Source organism: Dermacentor variabilis, chromosome 7 (assembly GCF_050947875.1).
Source record: "Dermacentor variabilis isolate Ectoservices chromosome 7, ASM5094787v1, whole genome shotgun sequence".
NCBI lineage: Eukaryota > Metazoa > Arthropoda > Arachnida > Ixodida > Ixodidae > Dermacentor > Dermacentor variabilis.
Window position 1 is genome coordinate 90,474,682 of NC_134574.1, and position 23,006 is coordinate 90,497,687.

The following is a 23,006-nucleotide window of genomic DNA, read 5'->3' on the forward strand; positions in this document are numbered from 1 at the left end:
GAGGCCGACACCAAAACTGCTTCTGGAGTGCCCATATAATTGCTATCGCAATGAAGGTGATGGGTTGGAGCCTACATTTCAACAAGCAGGCATTTCCATGTGAAGACTACAATCCTTTAGTGACACTCTTTGTTCGACTAGCGTTACACACTTCAATCATCTGTCATTCTGTGAAACTGTGTCTTGCTTATGTAACCGCAATGTCTGGTTATGCAAATCCAGTCAATGTTCAGACAATAACTCCTACGGATGTATGCGAATGCAAGGGGACATCGTAGCGATTTCTTGAAAAGTTTGTACATATAAAACAATAGAAACGGCAAGACTGCTTGGATATTCGCATATTTCAGTGAAGTGTTAGTTTATTTAACGTATTGAAGGTGTGAAAGCTATCGCCTTATTTCAATGATTCCAGGAATATAATAATGGCAAAGTCCGATGAGCAGGGAAAGTTCAAGCTTATCTCTACCATGGGATGGGGCTGCAAAAGCCGTCTTGGCAGTGATCTGGAAACAACAATATATTCTTTGCTTAAACTTCACAACCACTAACAAGGCGAGAAAAGTAAAGAGAATTTCTTATCCATGAACCAATACCAATATCAACACAAAAGAATCTCTTGGACTTTCACTATTTAAATAAATGTACGTTTTAAGAAATTGCGTCTTGTCCTTGCCCAGTCCCTCGAGGCTGGATGGAAATGTCCAGTCCCTTGCAGCTGACTTTCAATGTGATAACAAGCTCTTGCAAGAGGAACAGCAATTTGTAGCAGAATGTCATTTGCCATTTACTTAACATGTACCAGCAACAGTGTCCTCCTAGAGAGAGTTTTTGAATCTCTCGGAGTAAATCACTATTTCATTGTTGTCTAACCTGGGGACAACGGCATTTAACCGACGCGACAGCGTTTCCCATCATGGACCTGCCTTATTTGTCAACAATACTGAGCATCAATAAATAAGCCCATAGAATACTGCTAAACTATTGTCGCTAGCAGCAGGTCCATACATATAGCCGCGCAAGGCTGCAAGTGGGTGAGAAAACAGCTGTGGAAAAAAAGACAAAGCTTCACAGAGACACTTAAAAAAAGATAAACGGAAGTCTTAAGGACCAAGACAGTGACAGCGTGATAACAGGGGGGGGGAGGGTTGTTTATCGCCTTGACGCCATCAATGCTATCTATCGCACCAGGTGTTTTGCATTTCCGGTTGCTGATTTAATTGCCGAGTCTACTAGGGCAAGATTACTTGGAAGAAGATTGCGCTTTTTGCATTCGATGGCCAAAGAGTGTACAAGATATGCGCTCCTCCCGTCTTCCTGTTCTCTCTTGGACTTTCATTATGTAAATAAATTTACATTTTACGATGTAGTGTCTTGTCCTTGCCCGGTCGCTCGAGGCTGAAGGACCATGTCCAGTCCTTTGCGGTTGACTTTTTGTGTCATAACAGGCTCTTGCAAGAGGAACCGTAATATACAGCAGAATTTCTTCTGCCATTGACTTAACCTTTACCAGTAACAGTGTCCTCCTAGAGAGCGTTTTTAATTATCTCGGAGCTTCTAGCTTTTAATGAGGACTAAATATGGATGTGAGCACGACCACTAGTGCGATGCCATGACTATGACAAATGTTTATTGCAACACAAACTAGCACTGCTCGGGATTTTCTACAAAGAAATCCCGGAAAGTGTCTTATAAAACACTAAGTACCATGTCATGAAACCGACAGAATAATAGCGACCTGAGAGAATTTGTTCCAGTTCAACATAAATATATGTTGAGGCAAGTAATACGCCAAGTCGGACAGGAGCATAATGAAATAGAAAAACTTATATATTGTTATGCTGTTAAAGTTCCGGCAGAAATTCTTGATACATTATTGTAAAATTAGGAGCAACATGGCATGTGCGCACCGTATTGACCAAAATTAAACAATTGAGCAAAACGTAAAAAGCGGGTCTACAATGGGTTCTAATGTTCCCCATGGGTTAATAAACGCTGTTCCATATACTGGGTGTTTCAGCGGACAGTTTCAAATTTTTTCAAGAGTTGCCTGTGGAGGATAGCACAATTCTAGTCCATGAGTTTGTCTACTGGAGAGGCAGACATTCCTTGCACAACAAGAAGTTGAAATGCATAATCGATGATTTAGTAAAACTATTAATTATGTAGTTTTTGCCTAACCTACATATTGCAAATCACAAGTTCTAGCAGGGGAGATCAGAAGGTTCATGCACTTGGAACTAATTCTCAAGATGACACCAGTTTTGAGATATTGATTCCAGAAACTTGCGGGAAAATACATTGGCGTTTCAGTTAATTTCGTGCATAAAATTTCGTGCATGATGCATAAAAGGACATTTTGGAAGAAAGTAAGTGGAATGACTGTCATATCTGCTGCAAGTTTGACGGCGCATATCTCGTAAAGGGTGTCGTCTACACAATTTTTTTTTAATTAGGACATGCTTTGCAGCGTCAGCAGCTTGAATTTGCGTCAGTTTGTATCATATGGTAATTAGTCAAAAATATAATTATCGCTGTTGGTAATCAGTCGATAATTCATTTCAATTTTTTGTGCAAGTAATGCTGGCCTCTACGAGAAGACCGGCTCATGGACTAGAATTGGGCTATCTGCCACAAGTAATATAACAAAAAAATAAAGCTTTCGCTGAAACACCCACTGTAAATGCAGTATGTTGATAACAAAATGCGATCGTCTTTTCCTGTCACAAGAAAAAAAAGTTGCCTTGGACCCTCCCCCATATTTGGTTTTACCGCTACCGGAAGCAACATCTTTGACAGCTACTTTCAAGAAAATACCTATTTTTGCTCTGTCACCTTTTCCAAAATTATTTGTGCTGACACTGCACGCACGTTCAGGCGGACGGCGCCACCTTCCGGCCCTTAGTTGCGAGCTGCATCGGCAGCCCTGGTTGAGCAACCAGCCTAGCCCGTCCGACCCACACGCCCTCTTGGAGACCACGTCAACAACTGAGGCTTCCAAGGGGAAGAGACAACGTGCAAAAGTAAGCCAGAAGGCTGGTGGCTTCACGAGCACAGTCCTCGCATATGCAAAGTATTGGAGGCTCGCGCTGCGTGCGCGACCGAGCAACTACATAGCTTGTCCACCTGGTTCCCGCTTTACATTACATGTTGACTCGGCCAGGATGTAGGGCGAGGATGCAAAGTTTAGCTGGCAAGGGTGTTCTCCTCATGCATTGTCCTTCCGCGCATCCTAATAACGTCACGTGTTAAATTTTGGAGACGCCACAAACGTAAAATGCTACAAAGGCGAACTGCAAGAAAACTATTGTCGAGGCAAAGCGGTGATATATTGGTACATACATCTGAAGCAACCTTGACGACATTGTAGGTCGGTGTTGGGCTGCTGAGCACGAGGTCGCGGGATCGAATCCCGGCCACGGCGGCCGCATTTCGATAGGGGCGAAATGCGAAAACACCCGTGTGCTTAGATTTAGGTGCACGTTAAAGAACCCCAGGTGGTCAAAATTTCCGGAGTCCTCCACTACGGCGTGCCTCATAATCAGAAAGTGGTTTTGGCACGTAAAACCCCAAATATTATTATTATTATTATTATTATTACATTGTAGGTCTAGGACTGTGTGTTTTGGCAGCATTTCCATAGCACTCGAGTGTATATCTTACGCGGGCACCTTGAAGCTAGCAGAAATGGCGTAGATTCCGGCAAGATTATCTCAGATTTTCCAGCGGGCCAAATGTAGTGCTTGTTCTCGGAAGCTATTCGCCGCAGCTAAGCGTACGAAGTCATGCGTCACTGCGTGCCACAATGTTCCTCATGCTCCGCTGTCAGGCAGCCTCGGCAGGATGCAAAACTAAATCTCGTCGGTTCGTAAATATTAAATTGATTTTCACCCTGCTAAATTCCAACTCTGATAGAAATCACGGAATGTTTCAGAATTACATTTCACAATGATTTGCACAAGCTCGTCGATCATGCTTGGACTTATGAATCAATTAGAATAGTTTAAATAATTTCTAATGTCTACTTTCCAATAGTACAATAGCACGCATATATATATTCATGAATTACCATGAATATACTCCAAACAATGACATTCCGAAAACTCTGTAACTCATCTTCCAAATCGCGAGTCAGTGATTCGGCCGTGCAAAACAAAAGTGGCAACTATTATTTTGCATTTTCATATGCATTACTTTCACAGTACCGTAATAATAAAATAATATGCTAAGCCGCGCATGAGATTCTACGATTCGGCATTGCAAATGTCGCTTTCTTTCAGGATCAGAAACAGCTGTTGTTTGACGTTGCGGTTGATGCTGAACTACCGCTTGTTTGGCAAAGTAACTTCCGTATGCACATTATCAGCACGTCAGCAAATGAGCTCATATTATGTTTATGTTTACTTATCTAGATATGCAAGCCCACTGACCAAAAATTGAGAACCAAGAAGCAAATCAACTTATGCAAAGCAGCAAAGCATTGCTTGAGATTATCAAATGATGTTTGCCAGAGTCTTTACAATTTCAAGTCAGAAGGTTGCAGCTTATCATTTGCACAAAACGGACATTTGAAAAAAAAAATGCGGGACTTGCCTGATTAATTGTTGCATTGTGCGAAACAAATAAACTATGATAATCAGTCATTTCTAAAGGAAAGATTACTTAATTTAGGATATCTCCTTTCTAATTTATCACGTGCTCAACTCTTTTTTACCGCTAGAAATGTGCTCATTTGAGGTGATTTGAGCTTGAATATTCTTTTTCAGAACATAATAGTCGCAATGTATACTGAGATACATAAAGGTATTGCATGATTTACGGTTTTTCGAATGGATTTACAGCAGTAATAATTATTGAGACAATTTTTCAGAATGGTGCGAAACTTCAAGCAAGCACCTCAATGGACATGAATTAATGTAATATTTGGCTATATTTAGTATAGATAATGAGAGAAAAATATCTCAAATATACTAAACATGTACGTGGTTCCCAGTTACGAAGTGATATCACGTAAAGAAATTATTATGAAGAAGGGTTGAAATCTGGGCCAGTTGGTACATACTTGAACGAGAAAACCAGTCAAAAACACAAAGGACAAGATGAGAGGTTCACACCACTCATTATGAAGATTTGTTGGCGTCAATCTCGCCATAGTGATGCCCATGCTATGGGGGCAATGCAGTAGGTTCACAATTGAGAAAACAGGTAGCTTCCAATTGTACTGGAAGCATTTCCTTTTACTGCTTTCACCAAAGCACTTAGTTAGGTTTCACTGTTTTTTACGCTTGCAAAGCAATGTTTGTCAGGTCAAGAATCATACAGAAGCTTCCTCCTGCTTCACTATTATGTTCGATCGGATTTTGTGCATAAGCAAGGTGCTCTAGTGCGCGTACAACTGGCATTGGAGTCTCCACATTATTTCTCCACTTCCCGTAAACCACCGTACAGTAGAGTCCTTGCGAAATATTCTTTAGTAATAAATAAGGGAAATTGCACTGACGGTGTCCAAATTGTAAGACATTTGACATCTAGTCAAGATTTGGTCGAAAGTTGGTCTGACCACACCTGACGGCAAAGACTACCCTTAATGATTTGTACGTACGCTGTTGAAGCGCCAATGAATAAAGACAACTTATGGGGGGTATAAAGTTTCGTTTGATAATAGTTGAACATAATTATCAAGATAAGTGTCACGCATCAGCATCTACCTTTGGTTGAGGAATCATTTAAACAGCTGATGTGTTCGATGGGAAAATTGACAACCGGAAAGAAGCTTGTGCGTCTTGACTGCTACCGTCATTTCGAAAACTATCTTGCCGAGTCCACCTAAGCCCAACTTTTGAGTATAATTATCGGAGAAGAGCTAGGAATACTCTAGGCTACCTTAGACAATACTTACAGTCAACTTACTGTTTTTAAGACCTCCTAAGCTTCAAAATATTGTCAAGTATTTCCAATAGTGAAAGTTCAGTCGTCATTTCAGACAATGCAGCTTGTTGATAGTAGAAGAATTTCTGCGGAAATCTTTAATCACGCTTAGAATAAAATCTCGATGAAACAGATTGATTTCTATATTCACAGCAAAGAAAGAGTTAACTCCGGATCATCAAAGGTGATATGCATAGGAGGCTGCTGAAATTCTATAGTGATTAGATAGTTACTTAGAATATTGCTAATAAGTACAGGACACACCATCCATATACCATGCACGTTCAATATGTTAATCTTGAAGCCGTAATTCTATAGTGATTAGATAGTTACTTAGAATATTGCTAATAAGTACAGGACACACCATCCATATACCATGCACGTTCAATATGTTAATCTTGAAGCCGTACTGCCGACAAACGCGCATAAATGGGTCGCGGGTTATGCTATAAGTGTCTGTTTTCCTGTCATTTCTGCATTTCCTTGTTCTAGTTGTGTCATGGTTCCATTTGTCATGTTGACAGGAACCTTCGTAGAAAGTGTTGACATTTCTGTTTAGTCCAAGGCAGATAGAAAATGTCTTCAAGAATGAAAAAATGACAAGAAAATCAAGCCGCAGGACATGTCTCTTAAGTAGTCTACGCACATCACAACGTTGATAGCTAACTAACGAGAAAACTAACGCATGACGAAGACACATGTCTCGAGCAGTTAAAGTCAGCCAAACTTTTGATGTTCATTATCAACGCACTAAAGTTGAGGCCATATGATAGGGCAGGCCGCACCCGTAACCAAATGCAAAAGCTGCAACCATGATTTAACATTTTGCTTATTTACCAGTATATCACAGTGATACTTTGTCAATCGTCGTTACAAAAACATGTCCGACGGTGTATAAAATAAAATAAGCAGACTGATGGCTATCATATCAACACAATTCTTTCCAACACCTATTTTCAAATATGAGACGCAACCATATGTTCTACAGTCCAGCTGCGTTTGATTAGGGCTAGATCTGCTGTGCTTCCTAGGTCAAATATTGCGTGAGTGTCGAAAAAGGAAGGCAAAATAAATTTTGTGTCTCCTTGCATGAGATTTCAAACAGCATGAATAAATGCCGGGGAATACCACACATCGAAAAGAACACCGTCACAAATAAGACGAATTTTGCGCGCTCATGTTCCTGCGCACATCTATGAACTGATTGGAGAAAAAGCGATACTGAACGTAATAGCATAATTCCAATGTATGACGTAATTTTACTGCGGAGCTTTTTATGTCTACCCTCCCGTGGATTATTCAATGTCCATGCCTCAAAACTCCCGCGCCTTCTGTGAAGAGGCGAACCAAACCAGTAAAGCATGTTCTAAAACTGCGTAGCACTAGGAAAGCTAAAAATACCTAGTACTACATGACGTAGCCCTCTAAGAGACGCGTAGCAAACCGGTAAGGCATGTGCACATGGCACATGGCACATGGCACATGGCACTTGACATACCAAGAGGAAAGCTAAGGAACGAGTAGCAGCGAAGATGATGCCCGAGAGGCTGCCCGTAAGCGGTGGGGTCGAAAGGAAGACGCGTGCTGACAAACGGACAATGCGGCGAAGCAACGCAGGTACCACGACAGTAAGTTTGACGAGCAAAATTGTGCGCATGCGAAATTTTCGAGAGACTTTCCGGACAGACATTTTGAATTCAGCTGTGCAGTGTGCGACAGCCTGTGGTTGCAGAACAATTTGATGGTGATTAGTGAGGTTCGAGATGTCGCGAAGCTGGTACGAATTGGCGTTTCGGCAGCTCCTGATTTAGCTGGCTGCTCTGTTTGGCTGCGTCGAGGGAACGCGTGCGCAAATCCGCAGCGTGCATCGATCATTTTACGTGACAGGCGGTTGCTAACAAGCCATGTGCTGCATTTCCGCGCCTGTGCAACGAACCCAGCAGGCAGTAAGTTGCGTGCGCTGCCATGGGAAGGCAGCGTGTAGTGCGTATACTGTCGGAGAACAAGCTGCTCACGAGAGCCAACTTTGAGACGGGAGACGTGAGCGTGAACCAGAGTTGCTGGCGGAACACACAAGCGAGCAGCGTGCCAAGGAGGCTGCTCGGAAGCGGCGGGCTCGAGCGTTAGGGCCCCCAGTTCGGACAGCGATTAATACGCCGCGGCGACGCAGGTACTACCCTCGGAAGGCCGATCATTACAGTGGGGTCATTCCACACCAGATCAACCAGCGTATTCACAACCGTCGCAGACATAGTTGAAACATTTCCATGTGTTTTTCCAATCTGAAACTAATTCTCCCCGTTTTATTTTCCTCCCAAGATTTTCTAGCATCTTGCCGAAAATTTATTCTTCTTGCCCAGCTTAGCTGAGCAAGACGACATCAATTAACTTCTTTTTCATAGGCATACTCTATGATCTAATCGTTCAGATAATATGTATGGCAAGACATTGAGTGATGTAACTGGCAAAATAACCAGTATTTCAAATATTTGAATATATTGGTTGCTTTTGGCACCGGCAAAAGCCGCTAAAATAGCAACGTTTTATTTTTTTCAGGAAGGCGAAGAAATTCAGAAGACAGAAATACAAAAAGGTAGCTCGGTCAACATAGTATAGCCGAAAAAATATTTGAACCTTTGAAGGTCCAGCCAATTGCCTGAAAAATTAATCTAAAGTTATCATTCTCTCTGCAAAAAAAATCGTGTTTGTGATCAGGAAAGTAGCTTTGCTGGTCTTCTTAAAAATATATGTGATATTACATTACATACCTCCACTTGTCTATTCTTGATGTGAGAATTAACAAAAATGTATATTTTCTGAACGGAAAAAATAATTTTCCCTAATGTTCATACGTGGATTACGCACAAAGCGTAAATATATGATGTTTTACCGTCTAGCACGGAGAGATTGGTAATAAAATGAGCCCAAGAAACTATTAAACAAATTGTGACAGGCGTTTTTCTATTAATATGAAAACAAGCGACGCCAAGCGGTGCAGCCTCCACTCGTAGTTTCTTTTTCTTTCCATGATTGCGAAAAGTGAAAGTCAATCACGTCTGAGCACATCATCCTGAACATGCCACATGTGAATTTTATAGCCCACTATATTCAGGCAATCCTGCAGCGTTAAACGCGCAGGAAACAAACGAAGCAGAAAACGCATCCTTTTAGCATTGTAATAAATGATGTGAAAGAGGAGCGCTGGGAAGTGCTAAATTCCGCGCTGTACAACAATCATATTCCACTGGCAGAAATTATAACAACACCACGTCAGTAACCCTAGTTCAATTCAAGTCTAAGCAGAGCAAATACGATTTTTTAACCCTCAATAAATCAGATTTCTCTCTACTGGAGCTAACCAAGGAACACAAATGGCTTGCGTTGTTTCTTCCGTTAAATATTACTTCAGTCTAATAAACTGAAATTTGTCCCTGCAACATACATGTACCTTCAACCCGCTTTCTGAACACTATGTAGAGGTGCAAAACAGTACATCCCAATTAAATGCATCTGGTGATACCTTAGTGCGTTGTCCCGGAAAACGTAGTTTTCCCAAACGATCAAAGGTTGCAGCACCCTGTAATGTATGTTCATCGTTTCATCACTCAGCAAAGGTGCTGTTAGCAAGAGCATACATTATCGATTTTTATGACCATAGCCGGATTTCTTCACGCTGTGACAACAGCCACAAGTTTCATATTTATAAAAATATAAAGCATACACGAGAGAGCAACCTAAAGACTACATAAACGCACCTTTTTTGGCATTCATGACTCGGAACCTGCGCCTGATTATCTGCTGCTTATAGAGCAGTGTCGGCCATGGTGTTGGTCGAAGTGGAAGACAATGTCCGCCTACATTGTTCGAAGCTGAGGCTCGGCACCACAACACCATGGCCAAACGCGCGGCAATTTATTAAGGACTTAAGTAGCTCATACGTCCGATGGCCTGGAAATCATGACGTGCGGTGCACAAATTCATGTCATGTCATGCCTCGCGCAGACACGCGATCCTGCCACTGCTCACGTTCATCAAGCCACAGTCCTAAACCGTAAGTATCGCGCCTATGATATAGGTTCCGTTAATTTTTGTTATTGCAGCGATACTGTATTAGTGCGCATTGGACAGAGTGATTCTTAACTATCTTGAGTTAGTGGGATGAGCTTGATTGCTGTGGATCCCATTTTGATGCAGTACACTCAGCTATATTCCTTGCAAATATTTTATTTTTGTTTCTTTTCCACAATTTTTAATAAACGCCCCTGGCTTGTGGTGCAGTTCTTCAGCTGCTTTTCTTGAGGAGCCCGACATAATTTGCTAACTAAATGGAAAGAAGTTGTCAGCTAATTACATAAGTGTGCAACTTCACATTTGCTTATTTTACCGAACATATTACAATGCACGATTCGTAGCCGGCCAGTTCTTTTGCCATATCCACTTAAAAACATTCTGAGGATACTGCCAGTTTTAAAATACTTGCAAGTACGCGACACAATGCATTCCAGTAATTGTGCAGTTTCATGAATCAAGATGACTTTTTGATTGTATAACGTGGATAAAAACGTATTTTTACGGCAAATTTGACAACGTTTATTTTAAGACCAGTGTTAATTTCTAAAGCTTGTTCCGAGCAAATAGATTTTGCGGGCGGACTGCTTTGAACCGACTGTTGCAATTTGTCCGCTTTTTTGCCAATTAGAGAAATGTTGATTTCGATTTTTTGTACAAGTGCGCCTCTTCAAGTAATCCATCTTAATGGGGTAATCAGTGGAATTGTCCACGAGCAAATTTAAACATTTTGCTACCGTGAAAAAAAGAAACGCTATAGAATAATCTGAGGTCTTGTAGGCGATTTTTAAATGTTACGTTGACTTCATTCTGACCAGCGTTGACCAGCGTATGGCCATCGTTGTAACTGAGGCATTGATATACGTATTAACAATGACGTGTTAGTATGCACGTATTGATGTCTACGCAACCAATGCTACAAGAGCTACATAAACAATACATGATAAAGGAATTCTCACCTTCTCCGTACACGCATGGGCATTGGTCTTTGTAATGTCCTCCCTTGAGCTGGTCATTAGAGCACGGTTCCCCGGGATATGACAGCGGCTGGCACGTTCTGCCACCGCTGTACAACAAGCAACAATAGCGAGCCCCACAATCATCGCTGCTCAGGCAAGGGGCTCCTTTGCTTCCCGGCTAAAATGAAATTTAAGACACCAGTGTGCATTCTCTTGTTGTCTCAAATATTGACCTACAAAATTTCTTCCCATTTACAAAAGCCTCGCGTGTATTTCTTTCTTAATAGACGTTAATGAACATTTTTCTAGCAAACGAACGAGCCTCCCGTTTCAGTGTTCGATAGCCTTCCACTAGACAGCCTAAATATCTGGGTAACCTTAAAAAAGCTTTTTGCTGTTCTCACACTTCCTCACCTACCTTCAGTTAAGATAATAGAGAGTATCGTTCCAAGCATTTTCACTTCCTGAAAGCTATCCTAGTAATAAGGCCAAATATTGAAACTCTGATGTTGCTAAGAAGCCAGGAAAAAACAACCGCCCCACCAGTTTGTCTTGGAACTGAAGGAATGTTCTTTTGCTTTATAATTCGGCAAATAATAATAACAGGCCATGACGTGACAACCAAAGTGTCTTAAATCTTATATCATGAAACATACTTTACTGCACAACTTTAAGCGGGACACGTTAGGAAACACAGGACTAACGCCTCTGGCGATTATCCAGTGCATTTCGCTGTGTCCCGCTTAGCATTGCTGTAAACTATGTTGCATAACATTCGTAACTTACTAGCCTAACTTTGTGTCTTGAATGTCTTGAGTAACTCTTCACAAAAAGAATTTAAGGTACAAATTAACATTGTTTTTGATATTATCTTGTTTTGTCGTAAGAACACGAATTTAATTGTTGCAGAAATCTTTTTTTGTTACTTCCAAATACTGAACATTCGAATAATGCAATACCTCTTTACACGGTGTGCATGAAATGAATGTTGTTTGCACTTGAGTTGTACATTTTCATTTGTCAAGTTTTTTATAAACCAAGAATATTTCGCTGTCGTGCAGGTCAGCAAGAATTGAGGGCAGTTTCCTGCAACGTTGTTTGTGAACTCAGAATAATCAAAATAGTGTTATTTCAGCTCCAGATGTACACAGCTAAAATACCGCTCAGCGGGAAAAAAAATTCTCCGCAGTATGCTATAGCAAAAATTTCAGGCCTTTGTTACATAATTGAATAATAAAAGGGGCAAGGTAGAGCAAAATGAATGGCATGGCGGTAGTTATAACCGGAGATAGCTTTTGCTCAGGAAGTATGTCTGGAGATGTTTTAAACAATGTGCCAAATCCCCTAAATCATGACGTGTCATGCGTGTGCATTGGGTAGGGTGATTAGATCGGTATTAAAGAGTGCATTGTCTCTTGGTGTGATTCACTGTCGTTCGAATGAGACATCATTGAAATTATGCTAGCGCTCTATCCAACGTTCCGTCTGGCGTCATCAAATATTATTTTTCAGTCTTCAGACAGTCCGCTGTGCTGCCTTTGCAAATCGCTTACCCGTCGCCAACTTGCTCTGTTTCCATGATGAGCTCCGCTCCAGTCTTGTCGCGCCAAGACTAAAGGCGTTTGCTGCGCAATATTTTCATCGTTACTTGCAAGCGTGTAGCCAAGGCATATCAGTAAAACCAAGCTTATTAGGATGGATCGCATTTCTCTGACGATTCCTGACGATGAGTGCCCTTGAAGTTACAAGTTGCGAATTTTTGAGGGACTGCTGGACGCGAAATCGGGTCTATTTCAACTTCTACTCCCGACCTTTAACAATGCCTCTTCGCCATTTAACAGAAGGCACCATAATTGATTAACTCTTCAAAAACGTTGAATGGGGCTACCGTGATAAATGAAAATAACATGTGACACGAACAAGCACGTCAAACGGTTTTAAAAGTAAAGTTTTGAAAGTAGTTAGAAGGCACAGCAACTATCAATCAGAAAATGTCGCAGAGGTCACATGCTATTTGACGCCACTTATCTCTTCTGTACAGAGATGTACCGCACGTCTAGCGGTACATCTCAGTATTCGCAACGGACACATTTGTAATAACGATTGCTAATCCACCGAAATCCATGCTTTGCTAATGTATATGCAGATGTATTATAATATATTGTGGCCAACCGTAACTCGACAGAACGAATCCCCTCTTTGTATTTTCGGTGTTTAGCCTTACCATAGTCAGAAATATTCAAACATTTATCAAAATTAGCAAAAATGTTTGCTGTTGCACGTGGCTTTGTGCGTCTGCACGAGCATCTGCCGGACGCTGTGTAATACGCTGTTAAGTGATACAGATGCGTATCTCGAGCCAGTGCTATTCGCCAGTGTGAAATAGGTATATTCATTCAACAGTTCAGTGCTTCCTTTGTTGTTTGCGCATTTTAAATACATACAGCGCTGATTTGTTGTTGCGTGTAGCTGATGCACAACACCAGTTACAATATATTTAGACGTAGGCCAACGGTAGCGAAAATGGCGACGCTATACCAATCGGAACAACGTCTTCCTCCTCCTCTTCAGTGCCGCCACACTTTGACGGCTATTACGCGTCATCACCCACGGCAGTGGAAGCGCCCTCCCGGGGCTTAAGCTACATATCCCTGGTGAAAGGTGTATGATAGGGTTTAAGTCTCGCTATATGAACCATGTCACTTGCAGCTGACGACGACGCTGAGTGGTCGGCGGGGATAATTTCATATGTAGCGCATCTGTCACTTGTCGCACCACACGATGAAACCAGTGTAGCGCTACAATAGATTTTCGGTAAGGCTGACACATTAGATGGGTGACAAGAGAGGCACCAGAGAACCCAGAAAAAAGTGCACGTCGATATGGCGGCAATCATAGAGGCCTCCCTAATGCTCCTGTGAAGCCTCTAGATGGATGCGGGCGAGCTGCCACGCGTGCTCGGCATGTGCGATCGTGTCACGGGCGCATGCAGTGGCAAACGTGTGGGCGAGGCCGGAAAGGTGTCCAAGGGCAATGAGGGCTATGCGTCATATACGAGATAGAACGGGGAATAGCCGGCGGTGTCGGGATGCGATCAATTATGCCTGAAGCTATGATATGCTAAACGAACATCACAGTCATGGTGGTCGGCCGCAACGTTCTTCGAAAGCACTTCGGTGATTGTCTGGTGGAGACGGCCGGGCGAACCACGTCAAAAATCCCTAATAGACGATCGAGATGCGAACAAGGATGTGCAAAAGACAATTTATCTTGGATATGGTCAAGCGAGCATTTCGTGCCAAAGTCGCCGATGCAGCTCCACCCCCAGAAGATGCACTATCTACTTTTCCGGTCAAGGGTGCTTCGAATAGGTGGGAGAACGAGTACAGCGTGACGGAGGTGAACAAAGTTGATGGCGGAAGGGAGAAGGTTAGCGGGCGTAGCGCGGTCTTGTGAGAGGTGTCGGGATCGAAAAGGATGAACTAAGAAGAGGAGGGTGGTCGGCAGAAGAATAGTGTGTGAGAGAAGTCCTGCGGCTGCGGCAGTGGTGAGTGGTATGCCCGATGCGTCGGCAGTTGGAACATATTGGTTTCCCGTCAATGCTGTGTCAATCGGACGGGTTACGTTGTCCGTAAGAGTAGTGCGATGAGCGAGGTAGAAACGTGCGCGAATAAAGAGGCTGAGAGCGCACGGGATTAATGGAATGGGGGCCGACGTTTGAAATTTATTGTCGGAATACGGCCTGTATCATTAGGATTGTCGCCCGAAAAGGATCACATACGGCAATGAAGTGACCTCCGGCTGTGCTCCTTCGACCTCACGACGAGTGATGCGAATTAAGTTGTCACATCGTGTGGGCTGGTGCAAAAGGTCCTCGCTAGATGATTTACCAGCTTTTCTGAGAAGGCGCGTGATGTGTTGGGATACTCGGTGCCTTTCAGCATGCTCGAAACAACGGCATTCCTTGAGGATTGTTTGAATGCTTGTGATGGTGGTAAACACCAGTAGGTTGAAGGCATCGTCAGCAATGCCCTTGAGGACATGACTAACCTTAACGTCCTCCGACATGTTCAGGTCGGCTTTCCCACTAAGGGCCAAGATGTTGAGGATGTACTACACTTGAGACTCGGTTGACGTCTGGATGTGTGCGGCAATGGTCTTCTTTGCGTGGAACAGGCGATCAAAAGTATTGCCAAAAAGTGGAGGAGCATCTCTTTGAAGATATCCCAGGTCGCGACCTCCTCTTCGTTAGTCTGAAACCATGCCTCTGGAGCGCCGTTGAGGTAGAAAAGCACGTTTGCCAGCATATTAGTCGGATCCCACCTTTGACTGATGCGGACACTTTCATACAAGCGGAGCCAGTCATCAACGTCAGGAGTGCCGGCTCCGGTGCAAACGCCGAGATTCCGCGGGGGGGGGGGGGGAGGGCACATACTACGTAGGTCGTAGCATAAGGCGTAGACGCTTGCGTAGATACAGTGCCACAAGCAGGAGCCGAAGTTTCATTGGTGGCACTGCAAGCGCTGCGAAGCTCTTTGACGTGTAACAGGGACGTCCATCTCTACCAAATAATGTTACGTGTAGCTGATACACAAGGCTATTTACATTATGTGTACACGTAGGCCAACAATCAGCAAAACTTCGTCTTCATCTACTTCAGTGCAAGCACACTGGGATGATTGTCCCATATGAATATTACCAAATATCCAAGGAACCGAAATAGAATACTGCTTCAACTATCGTTACTTTAGCTGCAAAATACCTGTGAGTCCTGCACAATTGAAAATTTTAAGAACGCAGAATAGTTACACCATAATTATACAAGGTATATTCAACCTAATAACTTGCTTGTAAACGGTTTGCGCTTGTCAGCAATATTATATCTACACAGGAAGGGGTGCAGGCAGCCCAAGTGAAAGGTACAAAAATAGAAAGGGTATATCACCTTGTGACAAGAAATCGGTCTCAAAATTTTGAAATACTGCATGCTGAACGAACGCTTGCGTGAAAGATTTTAAGTACCTTGATTTCAAAGCCCACTGTATTCTGGACATTGGTTATTGCATGTCTCCAAGTAAAGGTGCCTGCTGCCAAACCAAGGACACAAATTGTAGACGAACTTGATGCGAACGTGTATATTGCGCCTCGATGGCCATGTTTTATTTTTCGTACGTGCAGAATTTGTATTTGATACACAAGCATCCTTCTTATTATCGCGTGCAGGATAAGCAACTGCCAGCTGTGGGACACTGCAGTTTTGAACAGCAAAGAGACATTGCGATTTTTACCATGTATCAGCACAGTAGACGAACAAAAACGGTTGTTCTTGACTGCCTCTTTGTTGCGGTAACATCCGGTAGATGATAAATGCAGTACCAACGCACGCCAAGAAGGATCTTGAAGAACAACTAACGTATTAACGCTTTCTCAAATACGTGGAAATTCCGAAGATTTTAGTTCTGAGCCCTGCTACCCGATTTCGCCGCATATTGTCTCAGACTTGTATGCTCACACACTCACGTACGTTCGTACCTACACCTTTTGCCACAAACGAAGTTCACCATCCCCTTTTCCTCGACTGATTATCATCAATATCCTCCCATTCCACTTTATCCTATGTACTGGATGACAATGACTCATGGCATATGCCTGCACACTTGACCAGAAGGTAGAAGCACACGTGGTCACAACGGAGGAGGGGACACGACATCTGCTTTTTCCCCATGTTCGCTCCGCCATTAGCTGCACAGATACTGGTCATCTTGCTACCTCAGTAGGCGGTTCCTACCCCTCACCCTTCTTCCATAGCAGCGACGCAGAATACCGCCCGTATCTAGTGCGAATAATGTCTGCACTGCCGTTTCTAATAAAGGTTAGTTGATATTCCAGTAGATGTGTTGTGAACATCTCTTCTTGTCCGTTGTCGGTTATGTCTGGTTTTTTCCTTCCGCTATGCACCAACCGGCCCGGATGTCTACCCTTCTGCGAATAATGGGTTTCGGTTAGCAAAACTTTTGCTCAAAAGGTCATAAAACCTGGAATCCAAGCGTAGTCTATATAATCCCACGGCTCGCAGCCCCGAAGGGACAAGTCCGCACTAGCATCAGGATGTTCACCCCCCTTTGACCGTTCTATCTTAGTTAACTTGGTCTATCAAACGAACTGCATAGGTCAGTTTACGTGCATTTATTTCCTCAAAAACACTACAATAACTTAAATTATCAGGGGTGTCAAGTAAGGGGACTTACACAACGAATAATTCATTTCTCGTTACGGTGCCGTGCCCCTGTGAGGTCAAATGGTGAAGTGCGATTGGTCCTAGCACTGTCGCTGCTGCATTGAATCTGCCATGTCCGATCTTCATAATATCATCTGGCGACGTGTAACCTAGTTCCGCGCTGCTTGGAGCGCGGGAACTAGAGTCTGTACTACCATCAATGAAATATGTAGAATAACCCAAAAGGTAACCCACACTGAGAAGAATGAGCTCAAGAGTGCTCAAGTTGCTCGTGATAAATTGCTGTCACTCCTAAGTGAATGGTTAACCTTATTTGAAATAATACAAACTAACAAAATGACTCGTATTAATACGAACAGGCTGGATCAATGTAAACTTCCATCAAAATTTGCAGTGTAGCCCGCATTGACACAAAGAATTGGTTGTGCAGGAGCAACCATCCTTTCCTTGGTCCTGAGGATGAAGACGATGACGCATGAAATGTCTCGCACCTAATTGAGCCGACCCTTTGCTTCACAAACCCTAGATTACATATAGAAGAGGGAAATATTTACCGCGCGTGTGTTATCGGTAAATTTCGTCTAGGTAAAAGCGACAAGTTATTCAAAAAATGAGTTTTTAACCAGCAAAAAAATTCTCGGCTTGCGGTCGGCAGCTGAAACACACTATCTTGGCCATATGAGAAGGTTTCGCGTATGCCACTGTTCTCTCGTGATCAAAACTGCCGAAATTGAATACTTCCAAAAACTTTCGTTTCGAACTTACCCTTCGTTGCCTTCGCCATTGTAATAGGTAATACTTCTGCGATGTAAACAAGAATAACTTCAAGAAGTGCTCTTAGTTTTCAGGTAACCTGTTGATATTCACAGGTTTAGCGGCACCGCTGCTGGATGAAATAATTAACACAAAACATTAATTAAAACATTTCTGTCCTTGTTCTTGCCTACAGCGACAAGTGTCTTTGCTTCTTAATATTGCGTGCACTTGCATAGCAAGTGTGAGACCAAAATGTGATCATCTTTGTAGGTGCATAAACAGACATCGACGATGATATGATAGTAATCACGGAAAGCTTACTGACTGTAGAAATATAAATTAGCAATATCTAATCTTCTAATTCAGACCATGTTATGCCATCGTGAGTCATGCACTGGCAAGAAAGGAGGCAGCTGAGTTGTTGCTATCCAAAATAACTTCTCATCCTAGCTCATACGCCATGCCACTGCTCTGACGCAGAACTAACATCAATGTGCGTCCTTAATCCTTTTCTGAAATCAATATTTACAACGTGCAGCAGGCCACGAGATGTCCAGGTGTTATTTTGCTTTAGGCAATATAAGAGACAAACACCACAACCCGCCTGTCTTTCTATTTGGAGATTTTACCTATCCGTGCAATAATTGGCTTCCTCTAACAATATCATATAGATCACAGTTTCAACGTTTCTAGCCAGTTCCCCGACTTAGCACTAGAGCTCAACTTATACAACGATATACCATGCCCCACTAGAGGCGACAAAGATCTAATTATAACTTGCGCTGACGGCCGTTCCAGTGCAGTGGCCCAAGTGATCATAATTTACTATACAGTAATACGAAAGTAAAAGGTCCTCGACCAGATGGCTAATCAGTGACCTTAACAAACAAAAATTTCACCTTCTGAATGCAGAACTGTGTCAGTTTTCGAGGACTTTCTGAACTCGTGATAAACATGTATTGTTAACAATTACTGCGAGCTTAATAAAAGCGTAACGATGGCTCTAAAAATAAGTATATAGTTATATTCTTCTGAAAAACAGCAAAAGTAATCTGTCATTTAGCATATGTATAAGAAACTTCCTAAAGATATAAGAAAACGGGTCAGTAGAACGCCTAGGAAAAATACCTTCCCTTTAGCGTGGGACGGTAACTTTCCAGTGTGCCACATTGTATCTCAAAGATTTAGCGACGGGCAAAAGATACTTTTTTATTCAGCTCTACTCACACTGCTCGGTACCAACCCGAAAATGTCTGGAGCATTACTTCAACCGAACACTAAACAAATCAAACACCATTCCTTAATGACGATGATCAGTTTAGAAAACCGGACCGCTGCGAAACACCTATAATGGGTATTTCCTGCTAGTTTTTGATTTCACCCTGACTGTTACCTCGAACCTATACCAAAAGTCTCTTCAATAGTAATCACTAATTTTCATAGAAGCCTTGAGGGCATATATGAACTAATAGACATCTTCTAAATATCGTTATCACCATGTTTTCACAACATTAACAGTAAGCTTCTTAAAAACACCGCTACATGGTGAACTAAAATAATGTGCCAAAACATTAAGCATCCTTGCAAAGCTTAGTCGTTCCTGACCGTTGGCAAATTGCTAAAATGTTTAAAACAGCAATGAACCTGCCACTAATCATCTGCTTGTGTAGAAAATGGTTTATAACTCAATGACAAATTTTGAATCGATTCAATTTTTTTTACCCAATACAAAGTGGTTTCTTCTGGGAACACTCCCGGAAAATGAACCGTAGAATTACTACGTGATTGCCTCAATTTATAGACTGTTCGAACGAATTGGAGCGGTTTGTAACACTTGTTCATTGGTCTGCTGAGTTCTGCACTTTCTGCATAAGAAATTATCTAATCCGCTGGCCAGAACATTTCCTTAAACGTCGACTTCAATTCACCACCGCCATTAATAGTAACTCCGAAATCAGGGGCCCTATAACGTAAAACTCTTCTAATATGTTTTTATTCCAAACTCATCAGGTCAAATTTGCATAACCGCCGACGCAAGCATCACGCGGTCAACCGCAGGGTTGTGTCAACAGGCCAATGAAACGCTCTTCTCGTCCATAGGAGGTCACTTTTGTTTGCTTAAAAAACGAATAACGTTGCCTACACTGAGCAGCTTGTCTTCTCTAATTGGCTCACATGAGGCGAGGAGCATGCTCATGTGGAGAGGGATTCGATGGGGCCTAGCCACTGTACTGAAAATCGATATCCGGATGAAGAGCGTGGTGCCAGCGTCTGTGATTGGTGCGCTTTCCCTTGCTAAGCTTACGGTGGCTCGTCGACAATCGCAGCCGCGTGCAATGGAAGCTTAAGTGTGACGCTAAGACGGATCCTCAGCAAAGAAGAGTTGACAGAACGAGGTCGTAAACGTGACTAAGGTCCTCGAAAACGTTAGACCGCTACGCAAAAAGATTTATTACACACCGATAAGCCCATACTCTCCCGCAGGTGCGAGTAGCCAGTGCCTTTCGGCAAGGGGCAGCCTGCGGCTATTCAGAAGAAAATTCAGTTTTGTTCGGCATATTAATGCACCTTTAACGCGTACAGGTCACTTGGACGCGGTGAGTTTTTGCGGTTTTATAACGTCGTATGACAGGCAGGTGAAATGGGTGCAGCCCGAAAACTTCTGAATAATAGCCTAGGGCAAATGGCGAAGAGGTGTCGAGTCAGAAATGCTATTTTTTGTTCTGCCAAATCATGCATAATCAGTTTGTACACGTCATATCAGAGGGGTATCTATCGCGGTTTTCGTGACGTCGCCTGACAGATAGGTGAAGTGGGGGGGGTCCGAAAAGTTTGTCACCAATCGCGGAAGGCTGATTGCAGAATTGGAATAGAAAAGTTTGGAATAGTTTTACGTTATAGCGCCCCAGTAGTTTAACACCAGTCGACGCTCAGGGCGAAGGCTTATCACCACTGGTATGTTTATCCTTTATCGCTGATCTTTCAGCTACCGTAAAGTCAAAAATACGACTTTTCGCCGGCGGGCTGCGTTCACAACCCTATTCACAACTCGGTCGACATCGGCCACTTTGTAACTTGTCTTCGACAACATAGCTGTATGCAATTTTGCTGGAGTCAAAACGATTTTAGCCTACTGGTTGGCTGCCGTTTCGAACAAAAATTATGTTTGTTTTTTTCTCCTTGCGGTTTTAGGTTCGCTTCTGATTCGAAGCCGTGCATGCAGATACCAGGCCATTTCGATTCCGGTGCTTGAATTGCGCCGCTTAATAGCTCGTTCTTGCGGACTCCATGCTTTCTTTTATCACTCACACGGCAGGCAAGCGCTATCAAAACCGCTACTAAGGCTAACACACACACACACGTCCCCGCCCACAGAAGTGGCTGAACATCGGCAATGAATAGCTCCTTTTTTCCGCACGAAATACTCCGTGGATAGTCTTCCTGCTTACATAGCTTCAAGTTCGCACCAGCAAGCCTTCGCGAGCCGTTTACTAAGAACCATGAATGTCAAGATATACTCGTACCCCCAGCGCTTCTTTCTTGCCTTCTTTTATTGAGATTGCTTTATTTCAATGCTTCACCCCCTTTCCGGTATCTCCCTTTCCGTCTTTATTATGTCTGTCTGTCTATGCCTCTAACCTTTTTCTCGACAGGTTGCGTCATTAGGTTGCCCATGGTCAAATGGGTAGAGCATAAGGCAACTGTGTTGAGTGATGCTTTCGTAACCAACACTCGGACCAACTCGGATCACAGGGTATGTGCCGCTTTTCAGTGAACCTCTTTGACTTTGACGCTAACTTGGATAGTTCCCTACGTGTAGCTCCTGAATAAATCTCTTTGACGCGAACTAGGTTCACTGGGTAAGTGTAACTTCGTATTTGCCGTTCTTTAAAAAAAACTTGGCGGAGGCCCTCTTACCATGGCTGTCCTCAGTAATGCGCTTATAGTTCTCATATTTTAGGGACACAAGGTATTGCCGCAGTCGAAAGGGGTTATGCATCATGCGCGTAGTGCTGCGGAATTCCTCCTTTGCTCTTCCTTAAACACACTTCCTGCGCCATCCAGCACGGCCACAACGAAGCATGCACGTGAACTGCGAACGCTGAGAATCCTTCCAAACCTGAAAAGCGCACGACACCCTGAGAAACGTGTCATGCAGCAACTGGCCTCCTGCGTCGCGATTCTTTGTGAATATGCTGTGCCATCTATCGGCACTGCCGTGAAGACCGTGCGTGGCCTCCGAGACGAGAAGCATCAGCTCCCGGCGCCTGCAAACGCTGAGGCTTTTTCTCTCGCTTGCCGCAGATTTAGTGACAAATACTCCGTGACCCTAGTTGGCGAGAAATTCATTGAAGAGCGGCACATATCCTGTGCCTTCATGGCGCCTCTCGATAAAGCGTTGGCGTGAAAGGCATTTATGGAAAGCGACACATATCTGGTGAATTAGTGGAGCAACCTGCTAATGCGTCAGGTTGCTGTCCTGTCTTTGAGAAGCGCTGGTGGCGTGGATACGATTCCGCTCGCCATCGGGCATATTAAGCGATCTTTTTCGTCATTGTACAGCGGCACATTGCCAGGGCCGCATACTAGCCGCCCAAGTTGGCGCCAAAAATCTTCATTGAAGAGCGGCAAACACTTACTGGCCCACACCCAGTGACCCACGTTGGCATCCAAGAGATTTACCCAACACCAGCAAAGACTGAGTGGCGCATACACAGTGCTCCAAGTTGGCGTCAAAGTATCTCTTCGAACAGCGGTACTTTACCAGGCCAGCATCTACACTATCCCATGCCGGCGTGAAAGAGGTTCGTTGAAGAGCGGCATGCATGTACACATTGCTACATATTCAGTGACCCAGGTTCGTCCAATGGGTGGTCTCAAACACGACTTCTCAGCAGAGCAGCTCGATGCGCTCAGCTTGCAGCCTAGTTACTCTGGTAGGTGAAATAAAAAGGTAGTTAGATAGATAGATAGCTCCTAGAAAGTGCATGAAGTAATTTAAGAATGGTAACTTAATAAAACATGCATTTTGAGAACACTATGCGAAGCCACTAAGG

The 23,006-nt window shown here is 43.2% G+C and overlaps 1 long non-coding RNA gene across 1 annotated transcript; it reads right to left on the reverse strand.

Moving 5' to 3' along the window:
• Nucleotides 1-341: 341 nt before the first annotated feature.
• On the reverse strand, nt 342-12,727 carry LOC142586930 (uncharacterized). The gene is made up of 3 exons (XR_012829301.1): nt 12,509-12,727; nt 10,956-11,133; nt 342-506 (listed from the first exon to the last, which is right to left on the reverse strand). It is a non-coding gene; the product is annotated as an uncharacterized LOC142586930 (long non-coding RNA).
• Nucleotides 12,728-23,006: the final 10,279 nt, after the last annotated feature.